The sequence below is a fragment of the Salvia splendens genome, chromosome 21 (assembly GCF_004379255.2).
Source record: "Salvia splendens isolate huo1 chromosome 21, SspV2, whole genome shotgun sequence".
Taxonomy (NCBI): Eukaryota; Viridiplantae; Streptophyta; class Magnoliopsida; order Lamiales; family Lamiaceae; genus Salvia; species Salvia splendens.
Genome location: NC_056052.1, coordinates 21,046,385 through 21,055,791, shown reverse-complemented (window position 1 = coordinate 21,055,791; position 9,407 = coordinate 21,046,385). Strand labels below are relative to the sequence as shown.

The 9,407-nt window shown below is 38.3% G+C and overlaps 1 pseudogene; it reads left to right on the top strand.

Moving 5' to 3' along the window:
- The first annotated feature begins 509 nt into the window (after window positions 1-509).
- Window positions 510-5,156, top strand: LOC121783556 (annotated as a pseudogene).
- The last annotated feature ends 4,251 nt before the right edge of the window (window positions 5,157-9,407 follow it).

The window sequence follows — 9,407 nt, the reverse complement described above, 5'->3', positions numbered from 1 at the left end:
CAACAGTTCCGAACCGCCGGTTCCGGTTCATGAACCGGCGGTTCACGGTTCATCATATGCATGAACCGGAACCGGCCCGCCAAGGGTCCCGGCGGTTCCGGTTCCGATTCAAAAACCGCCGGTTCATGAGACGGTTCAAAACCGTCGGTTTTTGGCATGAACCGGCGGTTCAACCGAAAATTTTAAAAAAAAACTTTTTATTTATAAAAATTGATTTTTATACTTAAAAATAATTTTACAAATAAATGAATACAAGAAATTCATAATAGCCCATAGATATTTGATGGGCTTGTGAATTTATGAAACCATTCTTGGTTGTTTCTCTTTTATAGAGACATCCTTGAATGTTTTATGTTTCACTTTCGATTTGTGACAAAATCATTCTTGATTGTTTCTTTTTTATAGAGACATCCTTGAATTTTTTTGTTTCACTTTCGATGGGGGATAAAATATGTTGAAGTATTTTCTTTTATAATTGTATATTTAGAGCATTCATTCATGGTTTCCCTCAGCGCCGCCCCTGGTTTCCCCTCAGCGCCGCCCCGGGTTTAGAGCATTCATTCATGGTTTACCTACTTCTCCTCAGCGCCGCCCCTGGTTTCCCTCGCTTTCAACGCCGCCTCTGCTCCACGACTGCTGGAGAAACCAACTCTCCTACATGTAATTTTTTCTATCGCAATTATGCTAAAATAGAGTAATTTGTTACCCTTCTCTCTATCATGAATCAATTTTGTGTGAGTACCTTAATTATTCATAATTCTTCTTAGATCGAAGTTTGAGTTATGATTTCTATTCCCAGATTGAAATTTTGAAATTGTGGGTGAATATATTAATTAATCGGCTTGTTTATCCTTTAATCCCAAAATTATTTGGATCGAAGTGATGATAAATGTCAAAGTACTAAATTCATGTTCTGTCCAAATTTCCCGATTCAACAAAAACGATAATTAAGAACAAAAAATAATAATATATAAGAGTTGTTTACATTATTTACATGTTCACATGTGCCCACATTGTTCATTGCAAGTGCATAAAATGTTCATGGATTGTAGTTCTGCGCTTGTAGTTCTGCAATAAGAATTGGTTATTAAATGAGCACGTCCCTATATATATATATATATATATATATATATATATATATATATATATATATATATATATATATATTTTACAAGGTTTGATTCTCTCTTTTCTTTTAACATTTTTGCACGTCGTTACCTTCATAACATGTATATAATATGTACATCTGAATAGGCTTGTGGAAAAAAAGAAGAGGTGAGGTATCTTCTCTGAATTAGGCTGATACGAGTTCGTAGACTTACAGATTACTTCCGAAAGATGGAAAAGTACATCAGAATGAATTACCTCTTCATGAAGAAAGTGAAACTTATCGCTATTGCACTCTACTGCACTTATACGACAACTTGCATCCTCTACTACCTAACCACTACGCCCCCGGAAGAGGAGAAAGGTTACGCATGGATTGAGAGCTTGAAACTAAGTGATTACATATGGATATGTAACACCACATCGATTTATTTTTCCATTGTCACCATGGCAACTGTAGGTTAGTCTTTTTTACTCTTCTCATTAACCATGGATAAAATGTTGTATCTCAAAACTTAGTTCTTTCATAAAGTTGGTAAATTTAATTTTGCACGACAACTTGTTTTATTCAGCTACAATGGAGAAAATATTAGTTGGGGCTAGCTTTTCCTATAACGTGTTTGTCTGTCATGTTGTTACTTAGGGGATATGAGAAAATTACTAGCCCATAAGAATGTGAATAATGCTCTAGCTTTTGCCTTCACCATATTGTCATAATACCATATTGTGACTTTCTCATATGATATGTTTGTGATCTAAAAATGTTTCATTTATCTTGTTTTTCTCTCTTTTGTAGAAATTATTGTCATCAGTATATAGTAACTTTACCATATGACATGTTTGCGAAATGATTCATTTATTTTGTTCGTCTCTCTTTTGTGGAGTGCAAGTTATGGAGATATACTGGCTAAAAATATAAGGTAAATGATATTCATTATAATCTATGTTTCTTTCATTGCAGCAGCAATTTTGAAAGGATCAAAGACATTCAGATATTGGGACAAGATGTGTGATCTTACCAAATCTATGACTGTAAACATACTTGGAAGGATATTACGTAATCAAATAAAAGGGCACTCGCTATTGCAATATGGAAGTAGCTATACTGATGCCATTGTTCTACAAGTAAGAATCTGGGAACTGTGTACTGAGTTTATACAGACAGTTGATATCATCTTTTGAGAGATGAAAACTTGGAATGCATGCTATTATAGCCTATGGTAAAATCTACTATTGTGTGTGAGAGAGAGAAAGAGAGACACATATGCTTCTTCATACTTTGTCTTTAGAATCATAATGGGGCCAAACTCAAGTTTAAAAATCATTGCTCCACCTTTATTTGTTAATTGATGGCTGACTATGAATTTGGTCATATTGCTGAACCTTTACAATGTAGACTTGTAGAGTGCCGATTCATAAATTCTAAAAAAATGGTTTGAACTATATGATTTTCCTTAAGAGCCTGTTTTGTTTTGTAAAAATACCTATATAAATGTTGATAGTGTCCTGATATCTGAAACTACTTATTTCAGATATTGTTTTAAGTGTTTTGTGTTGAGAACATGATAAAATTCAGTCTGACTAATTTTAGTCATGTTTTAGATAAATTCTTCACTTGGTGAATGGAAATTGCCTTTTTAGTGACAGTCATTTTTTTTTGCAGATGTATCAAACTTTGTATCAGTCATGTGTGGAAAATATCCCAATTTTCAAAGGTTGCTCCCAAGAATTCATCAATGAAATTGTGAGTTTGTCATCAAGTAATTTCATTTAATAATCGAAGGCACGACGAGTGGGCTACAATATGTCAAACAATTCAGTTTTTTTTTTATAAACAAAGATATTCCAGAACATTAATGTGTAAATTGTAATTTGTCTGGCATATAAATATATTAATTGTTCATCATTCATTGCTGCTAATCATATCTCTCTTTGCAGGTAACTCGGGTCCATGAGGATTTCTTTCTTCCAGGAGAAGTCATAATGGAAGAAGGGAACGTTGTGGATCAGCTCTATTTTGTCTGTCAAGGTGTCTTGGTATAACATCCTAAATCTTGTTCTTAAATCTTTTATATTTTAATACACGAGTTCCTCTAAGGTTTTTCTACAGGAGCTGAGCATTTTCAAATTGGCACGGTTGCTTATTCATGTAATATCCTTGAGGGGTGTACATCATATAGATATATTTTAGCAAATACATAGGATTGCATCAAGGATGAATAGGACTTGTATTTTCCCATGAAACATATTTTAGATATGATTATGATGTTGTATTTTGTTAAATATCTTTATTTCCCTGTTAGATATGAGATTGATTGATTGGTGTCATATTCTACAGGAGGAGGTTGGAACAGGGGCTGATGGATTAGAAGAGAGTGTGTCTCTCTTAGAGCATAACAGCTCGTTTGGAGATATTCCCATTCTTTACCAAATTCCTGAGCCCTATACTGTACGCGTACGTGAACAATGTCGACTCTTGCGTATTGATAGACAGACTCTCTCCAATATCCTCGAGATATATTTCCATGATAGACGGAAAGTCATGACTAACTTGATGGAGGTAATTAACTGACTGCCATTGTGATTCCTCTCTTGGCATAAATAAAGTGTCTTTAGGGAAATTAATCTAATATTTGTCTTTCTTCTAATCAGTTATGTCAGCGAAAAGAATCTAATCTTCGTCTGAAACAATCGAAGTTGGATATTATGGTCCAAGTTTCTAAACAACGGGCTGCCCTTATTTTGAGAGTGAATAATGCAGTCTTTGACGGTGACCTGTATCAGCTTAAAAGCATAATCCGTTCTGGAGCTGATCCGAACATGAAATTTTATACTGGTATGGTTTAAAGTTTAAACAATTACTTATGAATATTTGGCACTAGGCATTCACTTTATGCTTCTTTATAGTTGTATAACTTAAATAACTTAGTATTTCATATGTACTTTCTGATTCTCCTCTTTTTATGTTATTTCAAACTTTTTCTGGCATCTTATGGTTAGTTTCTCACTGCATCTACTTTAAAATGCTTCTGCCATCACCCAATGAAGCCAATATATAAGGTTTTGGTCGAAAATATAGTTTGATGTATGGTTTGTGAGGCCAAAACTCAGCATCTTGGTATGTGTCATAAAATAGTGTTGTAATGGTATGTTTTTTCCTTAGCATCTTGCTGCATCAAGAGGACACGAAAAAATCACTTTGTTCTTGATACAAGAAAGTGTAGACATCAATGCAAAAGGTAAGCTCCGAAAATAACTATACTGGGTCATTTTTCTGTTCACAATTGTGTCATACTATGTTTCGTTAAACAGATAACTTTGGCAACACCCCCTTGCTCGAAGCCATCAAGAATGGACACGACAAGGTTGCTTCACTACTATCTAAAGAAGGGGCTAAACTGAAAGTTGAAAATGCTGGTAACTACTTGTGCTCAGTGGTTGCAAAAGGAGATTCGGATCTCCTAAGAAGGTTGTTGATCCATGGCTTGGATCCCAACTTGAAAAACTATGATCATCGAAGCCCCCTTCACATAGCTGCCTCTCAAGGAATGTATCTAATGGGAAAGATGCTTGTGTTGGCAGGAGCCAATATCTTAACAAAAGACAAGTAACACAAGTTGATTGATTCATTCTTGTTCGCGTTGTTTGTAAAATTATCTGAAATATCAACATTGTCTTTACAGATGCGGAAAGAACATGCAAAGATGGGTCGTGAGGAAACGCATGCAAAGAAGGTGTGCGATGTGCTTCCATGGGATCCTATAGAAGGAAGAAAAAGGGGAATTAGGATGTGGGTTCCTCACACCATGGAAGAGCTAATAAAAGATGCATCCCACAAGCTGTGGATGCTTGAAGCAAAATGCATTATATTAAGTGAGCAAGGATGTCAAGTTACCAATGTAGATACTATTGTGGACATGCAGAGGCTATATCTCGTCTACGAAACTAAATGAATCATGTGTAACATAATGATATATTAGACCTGGAATTTGAATTGTATGGAGGTTTTACATTTTTTTTTTCCGATTAAAGAATATATGCATTTTCTACATCCTTTTGCTCGGTGTATTTTTGGAGATCATGTTACTTTTGTCCATCGCCGATAAGAAATTCACCTGTCTGAAAAATGAGAATGTTCTAACTGAAATTAAATTCCGTTTTGTACTAGACTTTAACTAATTGATAGTGGTGCTCACTACTATGCTATTACATACTACTATATTCTGATTTTATACACCATAAATCAATCCTTATTTGTACTAGTTCTTATTGGAATATTGGCAATTCCAGAATTCCGGTGTCAGTTTTTTATAGTAGAATGCAAAATAAATTTTGTTTGGACTTTATAATTAGTTTACTCTTTTTAGGCTGTTCTCTTTCAAATTTTTTCTTATTCAAACGAGAGTGATATAGCATATTATTTCTATATAATTATAATATATAAAAAATATTTATTTATATCAGCTCCTTTATTCCAATTGAAGTATTAACCAAATTAATTTGAGCCTCTTGGATTTGCTTGAAATGAGTTAATTCTCAATATTTAATTTTCAAATTTTCAAAACCTTAGTAAAATATATTTTGTTCAAATATACATAAAAGTATATTTTGATTTATTATTTTGATATTAGTATACCGATTTTATATTTCATTCTTCCCTTATCATAAACACTTTTATAATTAAAATTTAAAAAATAATAAATAATCATTTTGTTAAATACGATTATATTCAATTGTTTTTATGCATGCAGCTTCTGTTGCCCTATCAGTTTTCACGCCTCCATCGCCTCATCCAGCGCCCCCTACTTCTATTGCTTAGTGATTTATTTATTTAATTTCTAATTATTATTTTGTTCTAGATTTTAGGAATCTTTTATGTCATCGATCGGTTTAGTAATTGATTTAAGTTTAATTATTTACTTTATGTTAGTATAGTGTTAGAGATATTTCAGGAATTTGTTGAGCACTCTTTTCTACCATCTTTCTTTCTTTTTTGTGTTAGGCTGCTGCCCCTCTCCAGCGCCGCTGCGATTTCCCTCAGTTCCAACGCGGCTACTGCTCCACCACTGCCGGAGAAACCAATTCTTGTAATTATTTTTTTATCGCAATTATGCTAAAGTAGAGTAATTTGTCACCCCATGTCTCTATCTTGAATGAATTTTGTGTGACCACATTAATTAACCATAATTCTTCTCACTTTTGATGTTTGCACTTGAAGTTTTGAAATTGTATGTGAATATATTGATTAATCAGCTTTAATCCAAAATTTATTTATAAATGTTTGCTACGGACAGTTGAATCATGCTACAGACAGTTTAAAACATTAAATCGTGAACCAATTTTCCTAAGCAGATTTTTGAGAAATGGATGGGAGCAAAATGGAGACGTTCAAGAAAAAAACAGTCAAGACCAAGCACAATGATATTGGAGGGGAAGGCGGTTCGATCCATGGTAGGGAGGACGTTGCGAGGGAGAAAATTCCGTTGGAAGACCTATCTCAAGGCTTGTTCGTCTACCTTGATAATTGTTGGTAATCAATTATGTTTATTAAACTACAATTAACCATGCATGTGTATACGAGTGAATAGTTGGTAATTAATAGAGTCGAGTTGAAAATATTGGGGCTTGGATATGGCATTTGTTGAGAGAAATTTTTACTCACTTGTATTTCTTTACAATAGGAATGTTGAATTTTCCTAGTAATTATGCAGGTGGTACAATGCATGGGATATGGCATGCGTATATGGCATGTGTATTTCGGTGTCGCAGGTTCGAACAATGACATCAACGTTCTGCAGTCATCGTCTATTTTCAATGATGAGTGCTGGGGGGAGGGTCCAGAAATCAGCTTCATGGCCAACGGCAAGCAGTACCACAAGGGATACTATTTGGCAGATGGGATATACCCTCGTTGGCCCGTATTTGTCAAGACAATCCGGCAACCGGTTGGTCTGAAGAAAGGCTATTTTGCGCGAAAACAAGAGGGTGATAGGAAGGATGTTGATCGAGGTTTTGGTGTGCTCCAAGCGCGATGGGTCATTATACGGTGCCTGACACGAGTTTGGCATGAAGGTGATGTCTCGATTATCATGTATGCAAGTATCATATTGCACAATATGATAATAGAAGATGAAGGATTTGCTGCAGAGCGCTGGGCACTGGAAGATGGTGCTAGTTCAAGTCACGGTGTTTCCTCTGTGCCGATACAAATGGGTGTACAACATAGTAATGAATACTTGCTCCAACGTTTCACTGATATGCGCAGGGACATAACACATACCCAACTCCAGGCCGATTTGGTTGAAGAGCTTTGGGCACATAGGGGAGGGAGCGCAGCATGAAGAAATTGTGTGATGTCGAAAATTTTCGTTGTACAATTTTTTCCTTCATGTAATACAACGAAGATTTAGTTTTCAATTTTTATTTATTAAATTAGCAATTTTATCCTAAACATTTTCAATCCGATAATTTTAATTAACTCTAAATTAAAATATACAATCAATTGATAAAAATGTGATTTGTAGCTTCAAAGTGTCCACAATTGCCGTGGACAAAAAAAATTAGATGTGGAAAAAAAAGTGACTGTGGACAAAAAATAGTGGCTTGTCCTCCCGAATGTCCTTCCTAATGTATAAGGGATGAGAATAACTGCTCCAAAATGTATCTACCCTCTTTAGGCCATCCACAATAGGAATAGTCCAGCCATAGCCTACCCACAAACTTCTCCTGCCACATCATCAACACTAAAAATCCTCCTGCCACATCATCAAAACAAGCAAATAGCTCAGCCATAGCCTAGCCACATCACTAATAACAATTATATAAAAATGAAATAATTAACAATCACACAATATACGGAATTTAATTTACGAGACATATACGGGAAACATTAATAATACTATTAAAATTTTAAAAAGTACAATGATTTAAAAAAAGTACAATAATTTAAAAAAATTACAATAATTTAAAAAAAGTACAATAATTCACTCCTCGTCTCCGTCGTAGTCTCCTCCGTCGCTGTCGCCACCATCGCCTCCGCCTCCGTCGCCACCATCTCCTCCGCCTCCGTCGCCACCGTCGCCGCCGCCTCTACTCCCGCCGGTCTCCCTCCGTGCCGCCTCCAAATCCTCCTGCATGCTCAGGAGCAATGTTTGAAGCAAACTCTTCTCCACGGGGTCCACCGCCGCCCGCCATTCGGCCATCGTATTGACCATCTGATTGGGCGTTTGTTGACGCGCGAAGAATTTGAGATCCGCTGTGGATTGGCCAAGGGAGGATGCCGACTGGACCTCCTGTGAACCCCCGGCTGCCACCCTCACCTCTCGTTGAGCCCGCTTGGGCCCAACCGGGCGAGTTCGGCGAGCGAACGAACGAGGGGTCGGGACCTCCTGGGCCGTCTTGGGGAGGTCGTGGGAACCACCGCTGCTGCCGCTGAAATCACTGGTATAGTTCAGTCGTTGCTTCTTCGGCCAGCCAGCGTCGACACCTACTCGGAACTTCTCGGAGTCGTTCAGCACAAGATAGCAGTTCCAGTAGGTGAAGTCCTTATACAACCCGGGCTGGGGGAAGGCTTTCTCCGCTATCCTCCTACAGTCTTCCTCCGTTTAGCCACTGCTCTGCATGCGGAGGGCGTTGGCGTACAAACCAGAAAATCGGGAGACAGCAGCCTTGATTTGGTCCCACCCCTTCCGGCAATCCTCCCCGTTGCGTCGCCTCCCCTCCGGGCAAAATCTCTGATAGGCTGCTGCTATCTTGCTCCACAAGTTGACGATCCTCTGGTTGTTAGAAAGGAGACGATCGTCGCAAACACTCACCCACGCCTTGGACAGGCGACGTCCGCATCCGTCCACCTTTTCCGTACCGAGCCGTCGTCCTCACCCGGCTGCGACGACTCCCGACCTTCTTCCCCTTGCCCTTCTTCTTTGGGGGGCCACGACCCTGCACTGCTCCCCCCCGTTTGAACGGGAGTATCCGGAACTCCGAGAATATCAAACCCCAACTCCTCTAAGGAAAAAGCAGCAAATTGCGTGAATTGCGCATCCGTTGGGGTCGATGTGTGCGAAGAAGCAGTCGAAAAATCAAAACTGGGGCGATAGACGTCCCCCTCCCCCGGCGTCCCCTACGTCGCAGGTACCCCCCCTGTCGGTGGCTGCATCGCCGTCCCCCCTCCCCTCCCCCCGCGGCATCATCTGCATCCCATGCCCCCCCCCCCGGCATCATCTGCATCCCGGGCGCCCACCCCGACATCATCTGCATACCGGGTTGCATCCCTGGTACCCTCTGCCACGCCGGCATATTTC